This window comes from Oryx dammah, unplaced genomic scaffold (genome assembly GCF_014754425.2).
Source record: "Oryx dammah isolate SB20612 unplaced genomic scaffold, SCBI_Odam_1.1 HiC_scaffold_10, whole genome shotgun sequence".
Taxonomy (NCBI): Eukaryota; Metazoa; Chordata; class Mammalia; order Artiodactyla; family Bovidae; genus Oryx; species Oryx dammah.
The window spans coordinates 32,946,184-32,966,388 of record NW_024070194.1 but is presented as its reverse complement, the minus strand read 5'-3'; positions in this window follow the sequence as shown (position 1 = coordinate 32,966,388).

Here is a 20,205-nt window from a genome sequence, read left to right as displayed (position 1 = left end):
CAGTACCATAAAACCGCACACCTCATGGGGCCCTGGGAAACTGAGCAAAATAAAATGTATTTGCATTCATTTTGTGTCCTATTTTGCCACTTACATTCTGGAGGAAGTGAATACTCTATTAAAAGGATATTAAATACTAGTAGATCAAAACACTGGGTTTGATAAAAACCACAGAAGAAAAATATCATAGATTCTTGCCAGGTTTTGTCATTCTGGAGAACTCTGGGTATGGTTTATAATTTTTCTATCTTGTTCTCTCATTATGGTGACTGATACACTATTCCTTCACCAATTGAAGGGCAAGTTTATGTACGGGCTGTTCTAAAAGCCATTGGCAAACAGAATGGACAAGGATTTCCAGTTCTAACTACATACTGCTGCTCATTTCTTGAAATATTCTAGACAATTTCTATCCATTGTCTCTATCTTGGACAGAAGTGGAATTGAGCAGTCTACTGAGAAAACAGAAAATATAAACAGAGCATTTGAGATTCCTTTTCAGTTATTAGAGCTTTGATGGCTTACTTGTCTCATATTCAAAGGAAGTAATATGAATATAATTGTATTCTTTGGCATATTGAATAAATAGAATATTTTTAGATAAATTTTTATTGTATATATTACATAGGAAATTGCATATTTATCAGTATTGGGGAAATAGTAGATATATTTTTTAAAACCTATCTATATGCCTCACAGTGTTTTAGGCACTTAATGTGTTTTCACTAATCTAAATGGCATAACTAATTAAATAGACACTTTTTTTCCCATTTTCTAGGTGAGAAAACAAATTAAGAGAAGCTGTTACCCTTCTGAGGTCATACAGCTAAAAATACTGTGATACTGACTCTAAAACATATACATTGGGTTGACCAAAAACAAAAATTGCATTTAGTCTTTTTTTTTAAGTTCTCAACCCAGATTAACTTTTGGCCAACCCCATACTTGCCTTGATTGGGCATTTCACCTTTTTCTAAGTACAGAGGATATTATATTATAATAATGTCACTTTAAAAACATTTATATGACATATAAATTACCTTATTCATGTGCACATTCTAATATATTTAATGAATAAATGAACTTGTAAGTTTAGAAATGGTGCATGGTATAATAGTATGATGTATATTATTGCACAAAGACAAACTATTTAGAAATTGTTGTGATCACAGTTGTTGATCAAGAATTGATTGCACTGAATAGATGTGTTACTGAGTCCAAACTCATATTGCTCACTGTGTAATAGGCAAATAGTTTGATAGACAAGGTATCGAGGCAAGGAATAGTGATTTTATTTGAAAAGCCAGCACACTAAGAAGATAGCAGACTAGTGTCCTAAAGAACCATCTTCCTTGAATCAGAATTCAAGCTTACTTTATACTAAAAGGGGAGCAGCTGTGACTGATTGCTGCAAACTTTTCAATGTTGGCCAGATTCTGGAGAGGATGAATCCTTTGCTCTTGCAGATGCCCATGTAGATTTGGTCATAATGTTTCTGTAAACCTCCAGCAAAACAAATGCTATTTTCATTTTATAGCCTTTTATCTCTATATAAAAGAAAAGTGTTATATCCTTAAAGGTAAAGCCTGAGAGGCAGAACCTTGAGAATGAGCTATCATGTACTTTTCAGGCTATCGGTGACATTTTTTACAAAGGTGAAGAGCAGAGCCAGCATGACTAAGTACAGACAACAGAGAAAAAAGTTTAAAAAAATAGGGTCAAAATGGAGTCAGTTTTGTTCTTCCCTGTTACACATGTACAGATTATACTAATTATTATACTAAATTGATGGCACAGTTTGCTGGAACTGGACCAGTCTTTCATGGACAGAGTCATACTGCCATGCAATCATGTGCAGAAATGTCTACGTGGTTCAACCCCTCTCTATGATATAAAAGTTCACTGAATATTGTAAAGCAGTGTTTGTTCCAATTTTGCTATGGTAAATAATTAGCTATGGAATTGTGACAAATATTTTCACTTTCCTGGTCCTCCTTTCCTGAATTTTAATAATGGTGGGATGGAGTTCTATCAGCTGAGAATCTTTCTATTTTAGGGAAAGGAAAACTCTTTTAAATTCAATCCAAACAGAAAATTTATTAGTCTAAATAACTAAAACATCAAGGAGTAAATTGATTGTAATGAACTGTTTTATTATAACTAATTAAATAGATCTGATCTCTCATTTCCTTTCCTTTTCTTCAACCCTACCCTATGTAGTAGAAAAACCAGATCCCAGAATTGCCAGTATGATATTATTCTTTGTGCCCATAGTCTTTGAAGTTAAATATATATATATCCTTCTGCAAGAGATACTTCAAAAGCCATGACATCTGTGTGGATTGGCCCAACTTGGACTACATGTCTTTTTCTGCCTATTGATATGAATCTCATTGGCCAGGCCTGGGTCACACGCCCACTCCAGAAATGACCAGGAAATTGAGTCCTATATGAATCACATTAACAAAAGGGGAAAGAGGAGTGATTCTCCTAAAGGAAGAGGCTAGCCATGCTTTCAGAAGAAGAAAGGTTGGTAGTGAAAACTAATCAATATTTATACCAATTTTAATCTAGTTCATCTCTTACAGACTCTTCAGCTGCCAAGATTTAATATTATATGCAATATTTGAAAAATAGATGTAGTAGGGAACAACAAATATGTCTCCATATGAGATCTTTTCCTTTTACTTTAACCTTTGTGCTCTGTTGCCTGTGTTTAGTCAGGCTGGCTCTGTAACTTTTGTTAAAAAAAAAAGGAAAGAAAAATGTTGCCTACAGCATAATATACAAGATAGCCTATTCTCAGGGTTCTGATCTTTACCAATTCATTCATATAGGGTTAAAAATTTGCAGAACAGAGAATAACATTTGACTTGTTAGAGGCTTATAGGAACATCATGACCTGACCTATGTGGACAGTTGCAGTAACAAAAGAATCTGACACTAAGAAGTTTGAAACGACAAACTATGTCCCCCGTTAGTTTGCCTTTAAAAGTGCTTTGCTGAAAACCTTCAAGCTCAGGATTTCTTTAGGCATGCATCTCCTTTCACGGTTCTTCAATAAACCTTTCTCTGCTACAAACCAACATTTTGGTTTGTTTACCCTCACTGTTCGTCAGGCACATTAACTTGTATTTGGTGATAGATGCAATTTTAAAGTAAAGAAATGAATGATCCATTTGAGAAACATACTTAACTTTTGAATGATTAAATCAGCGCTTGTTTTATATCAACTAATTTATGTCTATCTTTATCACATTAGCATACATAAACCGGAAAGATGACTTTTTCTAATTGGTCTAAAATTCTACCTTGGGAAATACGGACTGTAGATAGTCATCAGACAAACAACAGGATAATCTCTTAATCCTTCTGCAGAGGTATCTTGGCGAGGGGGTGGGGGTGGGGGTGGGCGTGCAGAGGGGGGCGGGAGACAAGTAAATATATTCCTTTTGTTTTTAAAAGTAAACAGTAAGAACAATTGTATATACCAGAAGAAACTGAAGGGAAATTTGCCAGATAAGGAACTGTTTAGTTATGGAGGCCCTGGTATTACAGTTACATTTATATAACAAGTGTCACATTTGCACTTCAGGAGCTTGTCATTAAGTAGAAGAAAGTAATATTTTCTTTCTTGTTTGTAGACCCCTATGTATAGTTCCCCCTGCTGCTGCTAAGTCACTTCAGCCGTGTCCGAGTCTGTGCGACCCCATAGACGGCAGCCCACCAGGCTCCTCTGTCCCTGGGATTCTCCAGGCAAGAACACTTGAGTGGGTCACCATTTCCTTCTCCAATGCATGAAAGTGAAAAGTGAAAGTGGAGTTGCTCAGTCGTGTCCGACCCTCAGCGACCCCATGGACTGCAGCCTACCAAGCTCCTCTGTCCATGGGATTTTCCAGGCAAGAGTACTGGAGTGGGGTGCCATTGCCTTTAGACTTTAAAAATAAAGTCCCCCAGACTTTATTTTTTTCCTACTTTGTGCTCTGGCCATGGTGCTGAATGCTGAAGGTCCACACCTTGGTCAGCCAAGGGTTGACTTGAAAAGTGCAGGCTCAAATTATGGATTCAAAGCTACTGTGGATACTTACATTTTGAAGGAAAGAGATAGTCTCTGACTTTTTTGAGAAAGAGGAGAATTTGTGACATAGGATAAGACAGAGACCTTGAAAGGAAGGAATGTCATGCTATTAACTGTAAATCAGAAAAGAGTATTTATCATTCCCTTCTTATAAAACTATGGTTAATTTTTCCAATTCAGTATCACCCAGAGTCCTTAATTAATTTGGAGAACAGATTAATTATAGAAACTACATACATTAGTAAGGAAAAAGACTCACACTACCTTGAAAAAAAAAAAAAAACTTTCTTAGAGTGTAACTTCAATGTGCACAAAGTTTTACTTGTTTTGTATGCCACTATTGCATCCCTACTCATCAAACTATCTCACACAGAAAACACTAAACAATGTTTTTTTTTCCTTAAAGAGATTTTTCCTCATCTTTTGGTCACTTATATTGAACAAGTCACTATGCTACTTGTCCCATTTTCTTTTTATATAAGATATTCCTGGATAATAGGGTTAGGTGATGATTAAGTGAGCATATATGAAGCATATAAGAGTCTCATGTAATTGTCACTAAATGATTCAGCACAACAGAAAAGAAGATGAAATACATTCTCATGATTTCATTTTTAAAATGAAAATGTCTTTCTTCTTTTTGTCTTTTATTTTTATTTTTTTTAATATAAATTTATTTATTTTAATTGGAGGTTAGTTACTTTACAATATTTCATTGGTTTTGCCATACATCAACATGAATCCGCCACAGGTATACACGTGTTCCCCATCCTGAACCCCCCTCCCACCTCCCTCCCCATACCATCCCTCTGGGTCATCTCAGTGCACCAGCCCCAAGCATCCAGTATCATGCATCGAGCCTGGACTTATGATTCATTTCATATATGATATTATATATGTTTCAATGCCATTCTCCCAAATCATCCCACTCTCACCCTCTCCCTCTCCCACAGAGTCCAAAAAAACTGTTCTATACATCTGTGTCTCTTTTGCTGTCTCGCATACAGGGTTATCATTACCATCTTTCTAAATTCCATATATATGCATTAGTATACTGTATTGGTGGAGCCTATTATACAGAGTGAAGTAAGCCAGAAAGAAAATATCTTTCTTAATATTCAGAGATTTTAATTCATATTAAAGTCCAAAAATTAAAAAAAAAATGAAAACAATGCATGGTATCTTTAATATCATGAAATTGACTGCTAATCCCATTTCAACTTTTATAGATACATTTACTATAACCTTCTAAATAAGGCAATGTGAATGTGAATGGTAAATAATCCTTTTTTTGTTGTTCAGTTGCTAAGTCATGTCTGACTCTTTGTGACCCCACGAACTGCAGAACATCAGGTTTCCTTGTCCTTCATTATTTCCCTGAGTTTCCTCAAGCTCATGTCCACTGAGTCAGTGATAACATTTAACCATCTCATCCTCAGTTGCCCCCTTGTCCTCTTGCAGCCGAGTCTTTTCCCATGAGTTGGTTCTTCCCATCAGGCGGCCAAAGTATTAGAGCTTCAGCTTCAGCATCAGTCCTTCCAATGAATAGTCAAGATTCATTTCCTTTAGGATTGACTGGTTTGATCTCCTAGCTATCCAAGAGACTATCAAGAGTCTTTTCCAGCACCACAGGATGTAAGAGTTGGACCATAAAGAAGGTTGAGCACTGAAGAATGTGGCTGCAGCCACACTTATGGCCCAACTCTCACATCGGTATATCTGGAAAAACCATAGCTTTGACTAAACAGACCTTTGTCAGCAAACTCCCTGCTTTTTTATTAAGCTGTCTAGGTTTGTCATAGCTTTTCTTCCAAAGAGCAGCTTTTAATTTTTTTGGCTGCAGTCATCATCTGCAGTGATTTTGGAGCCCAAGAAATTGTAATCTATCACTGTTTCCACTTTTTCCCCATCTATTTGCCTTGAAGTAGTGAGACTTGATGCCATGATCTTAGTTTTTTCAATCTTTAGTTCCTCTTCACTTTCTGCCATTAAAGTAGTATCATCTGCCTATCTGAGGCTATTGATATTTCCCCCTGCAACCTTGATACCAGTTTCTGAGTCATCCAGTCCAGCAGTTCACATGATGTACTTTGTCTATAAGTTAAATAAGCAGGGTGACAATACACATACAGTCTTGATGTATGCCTTTCTCCCAATTTTGAACCAGTCTGTAGTTCCATGTCTGATTCTAACAGTTGCTTCTTATACTACATACAGGTTTCTCAAGAGGCAGGTAAGGTAGTCTGGTATTCCCATCTCTTAAAGAATTTTCCACAGTTTGTTATGATCCACACATCTAAGTCTTTAGCATAGTCAGTGAAGAAGAAGCAGATGTTTTAGAGGAAGTTTAAAAATGAACTTTGAGAGTTGCCAACTAAGATAGAAATACTTAAAATAATTCAATTAAATATTTAAATAGTGTAGAAATCATTGAAATATTAGTAAGAAAAAATGAAATGAGTAAATCAGAAATATTAAAACAAAATTATATGTTAGTTAAAAATCATTTTTAAGAACAGGGTGAAGTGGAGCCCAGTCAGCCAGGCTATGGTAGGTTCAATAGATATGGACCGGGGCTGGATGGATTCCAATCAGTTCTAGGAGCTGGGCCAGTCACATACACACACACACACACACACACACACACACACAGAGGCAGACACACACACAAATCAGTTTCAGGGAAAAATGTTAGTAACAAAGATATTTGATACATCTAACAGACGTATCTGTGCCTGAGTGACCACATCCCCAAATAATTCTGTTAGTATGTTTTATACAATACAAAAATCACATTTGTTCAATACTATGACAATTTTAAAAAACCTTAACAACTGCTTAAATGAAAATTCTGTCTATAATGTTATCAAATTATTCAGCAATTCTAGATTAAGCATATTTTAATTCACTTCAAAATGCTTCTGTCAAATTTTCTTCAGTTAGAAGAAATATATTATTTCTAAGTTTTTTGTTTTAATATTATTATAGGGTTACAGGAAATTTTATATACACACACATGTTGGTCCTGAGAACCCCTTAAGTACCTTCCCCCAATGCCAGCATCTTTCATAACTAATAGTAAAATATCAATGCCACGAAATTGAGTTAATACAAACCATAGACCCTTTTCAGAACTGTACAAGTCATACATGCATTCATGTACGTGTGTGTGTGTGTGTATGTATGTATAGTTCTATGCCATTTTATTAAATATGAAGCTGCATGAAGCTACTACTACAATCAAGATGAAGAATTGTTCTATCCCACATTAAAACCTTATAGCCATCTACATCTCTTACTTCTGAAGCCCTATACCCTTGAAATCACCAATTTGTTTTCCATCCCTATAATTACAGTATTTCAGAAATGTTATTTGAATTGGTTCATACACTACGGACTGAACTATGGGCTGAACTATGGACTGAAGTCCAGAACAGTGTACAGGAGGCAGTAATCAAAACCATTTCAAAGGTAAAGAAATGCAAGAAGGCAAAGCATTTGTCTGAGGAGGCTTAACAAATAGCTGAAGAAAGAGGAAATATGAAAGACAAGGAAAAAAGGGAAAGATACACCCAACTGAATACACTGTTCCAGAGACTAGCAAGGAAAGATAAGACCTTCTTAAGTGAGCAATGCAAAGAAATAGAGGGGGAAATATCATGGTAAAAACTAGAGATCTTTTCAAAAAATTGGAGATATCAGGGGAGCATTTCATGCAAGAATGGGCATGATAGAGAACAGAAATTGTAAGGACCTATCAGAAGCAGAAGAGATTAAAAAGAAGTGGCAAGAATACACAGAAGAACTATGCAAGAAAGGTCTTAATGACCCAGATAGCCACAATGGTGTGGTCACTCACCTAGAGCCAGACACCCTGGAGTATAAAGTCAAGTGGGCCTCAGGAAGTTTTACTATGAACAAAGCTAGTGGGGGTGATGGAATTCCAGCTGAGCTATTTCAAATCCTCAAAGATGATGCTGTGAAAGTACCACACTCACTATGCCAGCAAATTTGGAAAACTCAGCAGTGGCCACAGACAGGAAGAGCTCAGATTTATTCCAATCTCAAGGAGAGGCAATGCCAAGTAATGTTCAAACTACTGTACAGTTTCTATCGTTCCACATACTAGCATGACTATAATCAAAATCCTTCAAGCTAGGCTCCAGCAATATGTGAACTGAGAATTCCCAGATGTACGAGGTAGGTTTCAAAGAGGCAAAAGAACCAGTGATCAAACTCTCAACATTCATTCAGTCAGGGAGAAAGCAGAGGATTCCAAAAAAACATCTACTTCTGCTTCATTGACTATTCTAAGGTCTTTGACTGTGAAGATCACAACTGTGAAAAATTCATTAAGAGATGAAAGTACCAGACCACTTTACCTATGTTCTGAGAAACCTGTATGTAGTTCAAGAAGCAACAGTTAGAACCAGACATGGAACAATGGCCTGGTTCCAAATCAGGAAAATTGTATGACAAGACTGTATATTGTCATCCTGCATATTTAACTTATTCGCAGAGTACATCATGTAAAATGACAGGCTGGATGAGTCACAAGCTGAAATCAAGATTACTGGGAGAAATATCAGCAACCTTAGATATGCAGATGATACCACTCTAATGGCAAAAATGAAAAGGATCTAAAGAACCTGTTGATGAGGGTGAAAGAAGAGAGTGAAAAAAACTGGCATGAAACTCAACATTAAAAAAAAAAAAGAAAAACAGAAAAACTGATATCATGGCATCTGGTCCTCACTTCATGACAAATAGAAGAGGAAAAAGTGGAAGCAATGACAGATTTTATTTTCTTGTGCCCCAAAGTCACTGTGGATGGTGACTGCAGCCATGAAATTAAAAGACGCTTCCTCCTTGGAATGAAAGCTTTGAGAAACCTAGAAAACATATTTTAAAAGCAAAGACATCATTTTGCTGACAAAGGAATGTATAATCAAAGCTATAATTTTCTCAGTAGTCATGTAAGAATATGAGAGTTGGATCATAAAGAAGGTTGAGTGACAAAGAATTGATGATTTTGAACTGTGGTACTGGAGAAGACTCTTGAGAATCCCTTGGACAACAAGGAGATCAAACCAGTCAATCCTAAAAGAAATCAACCCTGAATATCCATTGGAAGGACTAGTGCTGAAGCTGAAGCTCCAATACTTTGGCCACGTGATGCAAAGAGCAAAATAATTAGAAAAGACTCTGATGATAGGAAAACCTGAAGGTAAAAGGAGAAGGGAGTAGCAGAAGATGAGATGGTTAGATAGCATCACCAACTCAATGAACATGGATTTGAGAAAACTCTGGGAGAGCATGGAGAACAGGGAAGCTTGGCGTGCTACAGTCCATGGAGTCACAAAGAGTCAGACTAGACTTAGGGACTGAACAACGACATGGAGGAACATAGATACAGTTCAATTCATCAATCTTCTAAAACCAGAGTGGTGAAGAGAGTGAATTTGCTGGTTTTCCCATAGCAAACCAATCGGGAAAGCAAGCTTAATCAGAAAGGAACTAGCTGAAAAACAACAACATATTGCATTGTCCAAGTATGTCATAATTTATTAATTCATTATCCTACTGAAGGACATTTGATGTTTTCCAAGTACAGGATGTTATGCTTAAGGCTGTTATAAACATCAATATGCAGAGTTTTTGTGGACGTAAGTTTGAAATAAAAGCTTCCCTTCTAGTAAATACCAAAGAAAATAATTGCTGGATCATATTGTAAGAGGATGTATTGTTTTGTAAGAAAGCACTAAATCATCTTCCAAAGTGACTGTATCATTTTGCATTTACACAAGGAATGGATTAGAATCCTTGTTGCTCCACATCTTGCCAGTATTTGATGGTGTTAGCATACCGGATTTGGTCATTCTAAAGGTGTGTATTAGGTCATTCTAATAGATATTTCATTACTGCTTTAATTTGCATTTACTTGGTGATATAATGATGTTGAACATCTGTTCAAATGCTTGTTTGCTACCTATAGATTTTTTTAGTGAGATTTTGAAGGCTTTGGCTAATTTTTAAATTGTTTTTTTTTTCTTATGGTTGAATTTTAGATAATCACTCTTTATCATATGTGTCTTTGCAATAATTTCACCAAGACTTTGGCATATCATCATAATCTCTTGACCCTGTATTTCACAACACAGAAGTATCTTTTTAAAATTCTACTGAGTCCATCTTATTGATTATTTCTTTCATGGATTTTGTCTTCAGTGTTATAACTAAAATATTATTGTCATTGTTGTTTTTTAGTTGCCCAGTCATATCCGACTCTTTCTGACCCCATGGACTGCAGCATGCCAGCCCTCCCTGTTCCTCATCATCTCCTTAAGTTTGCCCAAGTTCATGTCCATTCCATCTGCATCTAACCCTCTGACACCCACTTCTCCTTCTGCCCTCAATCTTTCCCAGTATCAGGGGCTTTACCAAAGAGTAGGCTGTTCGTATCAGATGACCAAGATACTGGTTCACTATCATGCACAAGGTCATCTAGATTTTCTGGGAGTTCTGTAGTGTTGTCTTTTACATTTAGATATGTGATATATTTTGAATAAAATTTTGTGAAAAGTGTAAGATCTGTCTGTGAATTCATTTTTCATGGTGAATATCCAGTTGTTCTAGCACAACTGTGTGACCTTTATTACTTTATCAAAGATCATCCATCTGTACTTAGGTGCACCTATTTCTGACCTCCCTTCTCTATTCCATTAATCTATATCCTTTCATCAGTACTGTATTGTCTTGATTACTGTGGTTTTATAGGAGGTCAGATAATGTCAATCCTTCAACACTGTTGTTCAATATTGTATTTACTATTATTCTAGGCTTTCTGCCACTTTTTTTGCAGGGGATTAGATCTTTTATTATTACTAGTATTATTTATTTACTAAATTTGTTTTCTAACTGAAGGAAAATTGCTTTTCAATGTTATGTTAGTTTCTGCCATACAACAACATGAGCAAGTAACAATTGTGTGCGCATTCTCCCTCCTGAGCCTCCCTCAATTTCCCTATCTCACCCCTCTAGGTCATCATAGAGCACCAGGAAGGACTGCCCATATTATATAGCAACTTCTGACTAGCTATCTATTTTACACGATAGTGTATAAATGTCCATGCTGCTTTCTTATTTGTCCCACTCTCTCCTTCCCCCACTGTGTCCACAAATCCATTTTCTACATTAGCATCCTCATTCCATCCTTGCAAATAAGTTTATCAATACCATTTTTTCTAGATTCCATATATGTGTGTTAATATACAATATTTATTTCTGACTTACTTCACTTTGTATAACAAGCTGTAGGTTCACCCACCTTACTGGAATTGACCCAAATTTGTTCTTTTTTATGACTGAGTAATATTGAATTGTATATATGTGCTATATCTTCTGTATACATTCATCTGTTGATGGACATCTAGGTTACTTCCATGCTCTGGCTATTGTTGCAATGAACATTGGGTTATATATGTCATTTAGAACTTCGGTTTTCTCAGGGTATACGCCCAGGTATGGATTGCTGGATCATATGGTAGATTTATTCTTAGTTTTTAAAGTAATCTCCACACTATTCTTCATAGTGGCTGCATCAGTTTACATCCCCACCAACAGGGCAGGAGGGCTCCCTTTTCTCCAAACCCTCTCCAGATTTTATTGTTTGTAAAATTTTTTATAACGGCTATTCTGACTGGTGTGAGGTGACGCCTCATTGTAGTTTTCATTTGCATTTTTCTAAAAATTAGTGATTCTGAGCATTTTTCATGTGTTTATTGAACAGCTATATATGTTTTGGAGATGAATCCTTTGTCAGTTATTTTGTTTGCAATTAATTTCTCTTTTAATCTTGTTTATTATTTCCTTTGCTGTGCAGAAACTTTTAAGCTTAATTAGGTCTCATTTGTTTATTTTGTTTTAATTTCCATTACTCTGGATGTGGATGAAAGAGGATCTTGCTGTCATGTATGTAATTTATGTCAGAGTATAGCCTATGTTTTTCTTCTAAGGGTTTTATAGTTTCTGCCTTTACACTTAAGTTTTTAATCCATTTTTAGTCTATTTTGTGTGTGATGTTAGTAAGTGTTCTAGTTTCATTATTTTACATGTAGCTGTCCTGTTTTCCTAGCATCATTTATTGAAGAGACTTTTTTCCATTGTATGTTCTTGTCTCCTTTGTCAAGGATAAGGTGCACATAGATGCAGAGGTTTATCTCTTGGGTTTCTATCTTGTTCCATTGGTTTATATTTCTGTTTTTGTGCCAATATAATAATGTCTTGATGACTGTAGCTTTGCAGTATAGTCTGAAGCCAGGAAAGTTGATTCCTCAAGCTCCCATTTTCTTTCTCAAGATTGTTTTGACTATTCAGTGTCCTTTGTGTTTCCATACAAATTGTGAGACTTTTTGCAATAGTTCTGTGAAAAATATCATTGGTAGTTTGATAGGGATTTCACTGAATCTGTAGATTGCTTTGGGTAGTATAATCATTTTCAAAACATTGATTCTTCCAACCCAAGACATGTCATCTTTGATTTCTTTCACCAGTGTCTTTTTGTTTTCTGTACACAGGTCTTTTGTCTCTTTAGATAGATTTATTCCTAGATATGTTATCCTTTTTGTTGCAGGAAGGGGGACCCCTTCCAGGGCCCAAGACTGGGCTCTTGTCTAACACTCGAAAATGAATTGTCCAAGGAGACACTTGTGCTGACAAAGCAAGAGATTTTATTGGGAAAGGGCACCTGGATGGAGAGCAGTAGGGTAAGTGAACCCAGGAGAACAGCTCTGTCATGTGGCTCGCAGTCTTGGGTTTTATGGTGATGGGATTCATTTCTGGGTTGTCTTTAGCCAATCATTCTGACTCAAGAGTCCTTCCTGGTGGTGCACGCCTTGTTCAGTCAAGATGGATGTCAGAGAGAAGGATTCTGGGAGGTGGTCGGACATGTGGTGTCTTCTTTTGACCTTCCTGAACTCTTCCAGTTGGTGGTGGCTTATTAGTTCCGTGTTCCTTACTAGGACCTCCTGTCCTAAAACAACTCATGCATATGGTAACTATGGTGCCTGGCCAGGGTGGACAGTTTCAATCAATGTGCTTCCCCTAACACTTTTGGTCACAATGGTGAATGGCATTGTTTCCTTAATTTCTCCTTCTAGCTTTTTGTTGTTGTTGTTGTTAGTGTGTAGGAATACAAGGGTTTTCTTTATATTGATTTTATATTCTGTAACTCAACTATATTTATTGATTAGCTCTAGTGGCATATTTATGGTTTCCTATGTATAGTATCATATCATTTGCAAACAGTGAGAGTTTTACTTCTTTGCCAATCTGAATTCCTTTTATTTCTTTTTTTTTTTCCCCTCTGATTGCCATGCCTAGGATTTCCAATAATATGTTGAATAATAGTGGCAAGATTGGGCACCCTTGTCTTGTTCCTGATCTTAGAGGAAATGCTTTCATCTTTTCATTGTTGAGAATGATGTTTGCTGTGGGTTTGTCATATAAACCCTTTACTTTGTTGAGGTAGATTCCTTCTATGCCTACTTTCTAGAGATTTTTAATCATAAATGGCTGTTGAATTTTGTCAAAAATTTTCTCTGCATCTATTGACATGATCATATGGTTTTTATCCTTCAATTTGTTAATATAATGTATCACATTGATTTGCATATAGTGAAGAATCTGTGAGTGAGCAGAAGAGCTGTTAGCTCTTCTCTAATCTTTTGGTAGAATTCACCTGTAGGACATCTGGCTCTGGGCTTTTTTCTGTTGGAAGGTTTTTTAATCATAGTTTTGATATCAGTGCTCATGACTGGTCTGTTCACATTGCCTCTTCTAATAAACTTCAGAATTAGTGTGTTGATATCCAAATGAACAAATGGCAATATTACTGCGATTTTGATTAAGATTGCATTGAACTCTTGATAAAGTTGGAAAGAACTGATATTTTGACAATATTGAGTCTTTTCATTGAGGAACACAGAATATCTGTTTATTCATTTATGATTTTATTATTCATTCATGATTTTTTATGAATTATGATTTTTTATGATTCATTCATTATTTTAGTTTTCCTCATATAGTGATTATACATGCTTTGTTATGCTTATATATACGTATTTCATGTTTGGAGGCTAACAGAAATGACATTGTAATTTAAATTTCAAATTCTACTTATTTATCACTAATGTTGGCTGAAAACTACTTCTTACTTCTCAAGGATATATGCCTAAAGTGAAATTCTGGGTTGTATGCAAGCTGTAATTTTAGTTTAAAAAAATAACAAATTTCCATATCACTCATTCCATTTAACATTACAAGCAACATTTTGATCCAATATTTCAACATCCTTAATTTTTTAGTATTTTATTTTAGCTATTCTAATATATGCATATATCAGCATCCTTTAAATTTGCATTTCCCTAACAGACAGTTATGTTGAATACTTTACATGTGCTTATTTTAAATCTGTCTGTGTTTTTTGATAAAATATCTTACCATAACTTCTTTCCATTTTATAATTAGATTTTAAAAATTATTGTTTCATTTATATAGTTTAGATATAGGGTCTTTTTCAGATATATTCTTTGCAAATATTTTTATCAGTCTATAACTTATCTTTCCACTCTCTTAAGAGGATTTTCACAGACCAAAAGTTTTTATTTTAATGAGACCCAATGTCTTTTTACCCTTTATAGATCATTCTTATATATTGATCATTATCTGTTTAACCATTCAAGACTGACATTTGTGTTTATATATTGGCATTCACTGATGGCCTGTGGAGGGTAACATTATGGGCAGATAATTTTTGTAAAGGTTTAAATTTCTTGTGGTAATATTTTTTTATTTTTTAGTCAATTTATGAAAGATACATACTTTCAAGAAATTCATTCTCATCCTCAAAATTTTTCAACAGATTTTGGTGAGGTTATTGATTCTGTTCTCTGGTTATTTTTTTAAATTCATGTTATATTATGCAAAATTATGTTTACCAGTTCTTTCTCTTTTTGTTAGTCAATTCATCCATTTCATGTATTTCATTAATCTTTCCAAAAAAATTAGTCTAATGCACAATTCTTTAATATTTCAGTAATTTTTCTCTTGTACTTATATATTTTTTCCTATTTAAGAATTTATTATGTTGTTCTTCCTAACTTCTTAAGTTAGACATCTACATAATTAACTCTTCCTGTCTTTCTTTTGGTTATGAAATTTTAAGGCTGTGTATTTCCTTTGAAACTTTATCCTGCTGAATTCCATATGTGTGTGTGTAATCATGTTTGTGTGTGTTTTAAACTAATAGACTATATTTTTAAAAGAGTCTTTGGTTTACAGAGAAGGTGAGCTCACAGTATAGAGAGTTCTCAGATATCCCATGAAGACAATTTTTTTATTATTAATATCTCCATTAGTACACATGTTTGTTACACTGATGAACTAATATCAATCTGTAATTTTTATTAATAATTGAAAACATACAAGGCCAAAGACTGTAACAGAGATGAAGGAAGTCATTGTACAATAATAAAGAAGTCAACTTATCCAGAGGATACAATAATTATAAATATTTATGTACCCAATATTAGGAATGCCTAAGTTTATACAACAAATATTAACATAATAGAAGGAAAAATAGACAGCAATACAGTAACAGTGGGGAATTTCAATACCCCGCTTTTAGGAATGGATATATATATAATCCAGACAGAAGATCAATAAGAAAACATTGACTTTGAACTACATATTATAATAGATGAACCTAAGAGACATATACAGAGCTTTCCACATACTAGCAGCAGAACACATATTCTTTCAAGCACACATAGAATACCCTCCAGGATAAAGCATAAGCAAGACCATAAAACTAGTCAATAAATTTAAGAAAATTAAAATTATATCAAGCATCTTTTCCAAACACAAAGAAACTGAAAAAAGAATAAACAAAACTCAAATTTAGAAGTAGGAAAAAATAAGCATTCTTTAAAATCTCTCAATAAACTGAGTATATAGGGAATGTACCTCACCATAATAAAGACTACATATGAAAAGCTCATAGCTACACATGACAAGCCCATATATAATGGTGAATCGTTGAAATTTTTACCTCTAAGATCATAAACAATGTAAGAGTACCCACTGTCACTTTTATTCAACATAATACTGGAAGTCCTAGCTAGTGCAATTAGGTAAGAAAAAGAAATAAAAGGCACCTGAATAGGAAAAGAAGGAAAGGTGTCTGCATTTGCCAATGACATGATATTATATATAGAAAATCCCATAGACAACCAAAAGAAAATTTAAAGTTAGTAAAGTATTTTAATAAAGTTGCAGGATACAAAATTAATAATAATGATGATGTATCTGTTGCATCTGTATACCCTCATCTGTGGATTTTCAGAAAGGGAAATTAAATAAATGATTTCATTTTGAGTAGCATTATAAAAGAATAAAATTATTAAGAATAAACTTAACAAAAGAGGTTAAAGATTTGTACTTTGAATCTATAAGACATTGATGAAAAAGATTGAAGAAGACATAAATAAATGGAAAGGTATTGATATTGAGTTAATATTATCAAAATATCCATATTACTCAAAACAATATACAAATTCAATGCAATCCCTATTAAAATTCTAATGACATTTTTCAAAGAAATAAAAGAAGAAAAAACACTAAAATGTGTAAGGAAACAGAAAAAAAGACTCTGAATAGCTAAAGTGATTTTGAGGAAAAAAGAGCAAAACTGGAGGTATAATACTTTCTGATTTCAAAAGATGTTACAAAGCTCTAGTAATCAAAACAGTATAGTATGGTTTTAGCATTAAAACAGACACATACATCAATGGAACAGGACAGAGAGAACTAAAATAAACCCACTCACATATGGTCAATTACTTTTTGACATAGGAACCAAGAATAAACAAAGAAGACAAGATCAGTTCAGTTCAGTTGCTCGGTGATGTCCGACTCTTTGCAGCGCCATGGACTGCAGCACTCCAGGCTTCCCTGTCCATCACCAACTCCCAGAGCTTACTCAAACTCTAGTCCATCATATCAGTGATGCCATCCAACCATCTCATCCTCTGTTGTCCCCTTCTCCTCCTGCCTTCAATCTTTCCCAGCATCACGGTCTTTTCCAATGGGTCAGTTCTTCGCACCAGATGACCAAACTCAACTTCAGCTTCAGTCCTTCCAATGACTATTCAGGACTGGTCTCCTTTAGGATGGACTGGTTGGATCTCCTTGCAGTTCAAGGGACTCACAAGTGTCTTCTCCAACACCACAGTTCAAAAGCATCAATTCTTTGGTGCTCAGCTTTCTTTATAGTCCAACTCTCACATCCATACATGACTAGTGGAAAAACCGTAGCTTTGACTAGATGGACCTTTGATGGTAAAGTAATGTCTCTGATTTTTAATATGCTGTCTAGAAAAGATGATCTTTAGTCAACAGTGGTATGAGAATTGGATAGCAAAAGAATGAAGTGGGCCACTATCTTACACCTTTCACTAAAATCATGTCAAAATGCATCAAACACTTGAACATAAAAATATAAAATTCCTAGAAGGAAACATCAGGGGTAAACTTCAAGAAGTTTGATCTTGCCATTGACTTCTTAGATTTGACACCAAAAGCAAAGGAAGTAAACTAAAAACAAAACCACTGAGACTACAGAAAACTAAAGGTCTTCTGTTCAGAAAGGAATTGAGAGAAAGTTTTTTCAATCCACATATCTAATAGGAGGCTAATATTCAAAATATAAAAGGAATTCATACAACTCAGTAGCAATAATAATAAATAACCAAATTAAAATGGGTAAAAAACCTAGATAGACATTTTAACAAAGATATACAAAGGGCCAATGAAAAAATGCTCAACATCACTAGGGAAATGCAAATAAAAACTTCAGTGAGATACCATCTCATAACTATTAGAATGGCTATTACAAAAAGACAAGAGAACAAATACTGGCGAGGATGTGGAAGAAAGGGGACTTGGACATTTTTTCTATGGAAATTTACATTGATAAAGCCACTTTTAGCAAATAGTATGGTAGTTCCTCAAGAAATTAAAAATAGAATGGCCCTATTATCTAGCAATCTCACTTTTGGGTGTACATCCAAAATAAGCAAATCATTATCCCAAAGAAATATTTGTACTTCTATGTTCATAGCAACATTATTCACAAAGGCTCAGTTATGAAAACAACCTAAGTTGTCTGTTCATAAATGAATGGATGAACAAAATGTGGTATAATACACAGAATATCATTCAGCCTCAAAAAAGGGGAAATTCTGTCATTTGTGACAACATGGGTGAACCTGGAATCCATTATGCTAAAGTTTAGCAAGTCACTTAATAATGCATTGGTGACAGAAAAAGCCTGGTGATAAATCTGAATTAAATAAAAATGAAAATACAATTTATCAAAGTTTATAGGCTACAACCAAAACATGGCAAAACCAATACAGAATTGTAAAGTAAAATAAAAAATATAAAAAATAAAAATTAAAAAAAATAAAAACTCCCCTCTAACTACTACTCTAAAGAAGGTCATGGAAACCCACTCCAGTATTCTTGCCTGGAGAATCCCATGGATAGAGGAGCCCCACGGACTATGGTCCATACGGTTACAAAGAGTCAGACACAACTGAATTGACTTACACACACACACACACAAGCACTACTGCAAAGAAAATCTAATACTAATAATCTAAGTCTCCACATTATTGTTGTTGCTGTTGTTTAGTCACTAAGTCATGTCTAACTCTTTTGCAACCCCATGGGCTTCTCTATACATGGGATTTCCCAGCAAGAATACTAGAGTGGGTGGCTATTTCCTTTTCCAGGGAATCTTCCTGGCCCAAGGATTGAGCCTGCATCTCCTTCATTGGCAGGCATATTCCTTACATGGAGCAGCTAGGAACCTAAGCTTCCACATTAAGAATATACAGAAAAAAAGAAAATCTAAAGCTAACAAGGATTGCATTGAATTTGTAGATTGCTTTGGGTAATATACTCATTTTCACTATATTGATTCTTCCGATCCATGAGCATGGTATATTTCTCCATCTATTAGTGTCCTCTTTGATTTCTTTCATCAGTGTTTTAAAGTTTTCTGTATATAGGTCTTTAGTTTCTTTAGGTAGATATATTCCTAAGTATTTTATTCTTTTTGTTGCAATGGTGAATGGAATTGTTTTCTTAATTTCTTCTTCTACTTTCTCATTATTAGTGTATACGAATGCAAGGGATTTCTGTGTGTTGATTTTATATCCTGCAACTTTACTATATTCATTAATTAGCTCTAGTAATTTTCTGGTAGAGTCTTTAGTGTTTTCTATGTAGAGGATCATGTCATCTGCAAACAGTGAGAGTTTTACTTCTTCTTTTCCAATTTGGATTCCTTTTATTTCTTTTTCTGCTCTGATTGCTGTGGCTAAAACTTCCAGAACTATGTTGAATAGTAGTGGTGAAAGTGGGCACCCTTGTCTTGTTCCTGACTTTAGGGGACATGCTTTCAATTTTTCACCATTGAGGATAATGTTTGCTGTGGGTTTGTCATATATAGCTTTTATTATGTTGAGGTATGTTCCTTCTATTCCTGCTTTCTGGAGAGTTTTTATCATAAATGGATGTTGAATTTTGTCAAAGGCCTTCTCTGCATCTATTGAGATAATCATATGGTTTTTATTTTTCAATTTGTTAATGTGGTGAATTACATTGATTGATTTGCGGATGTTGAAGAATCCTTGCATCCCTGGGATAAAGCCCACTTGGTCATGGTGTATGATCTTTTTAATGTGTTGTTGGATTCTGATTGCTAGAATTTTGTTGAGGATTTTTGCATCTATGTTCATCAGTGATATTGGCCTGTAGTTTTCCTTTTTTGTAGTATCTTTGTCAGGTTTTGGTATTAGGGTGATGGTGGCCTCATAGAATGAGTTTGGAAGTTTCCCTTCCTCTGCAATTTTCTGGAAGAGTTTGAGTAGGATAGGTGTTAACTCTTCTCGAAATTTTTGGTAGAATTCAGCTGTGAAGCCGTCTGGACCTGGGCTTTTGTTTGCTGGAAGATTTCTGATTACAGTTTCAATTTCCGTGCTTGTGATGGGTCTGTTAAG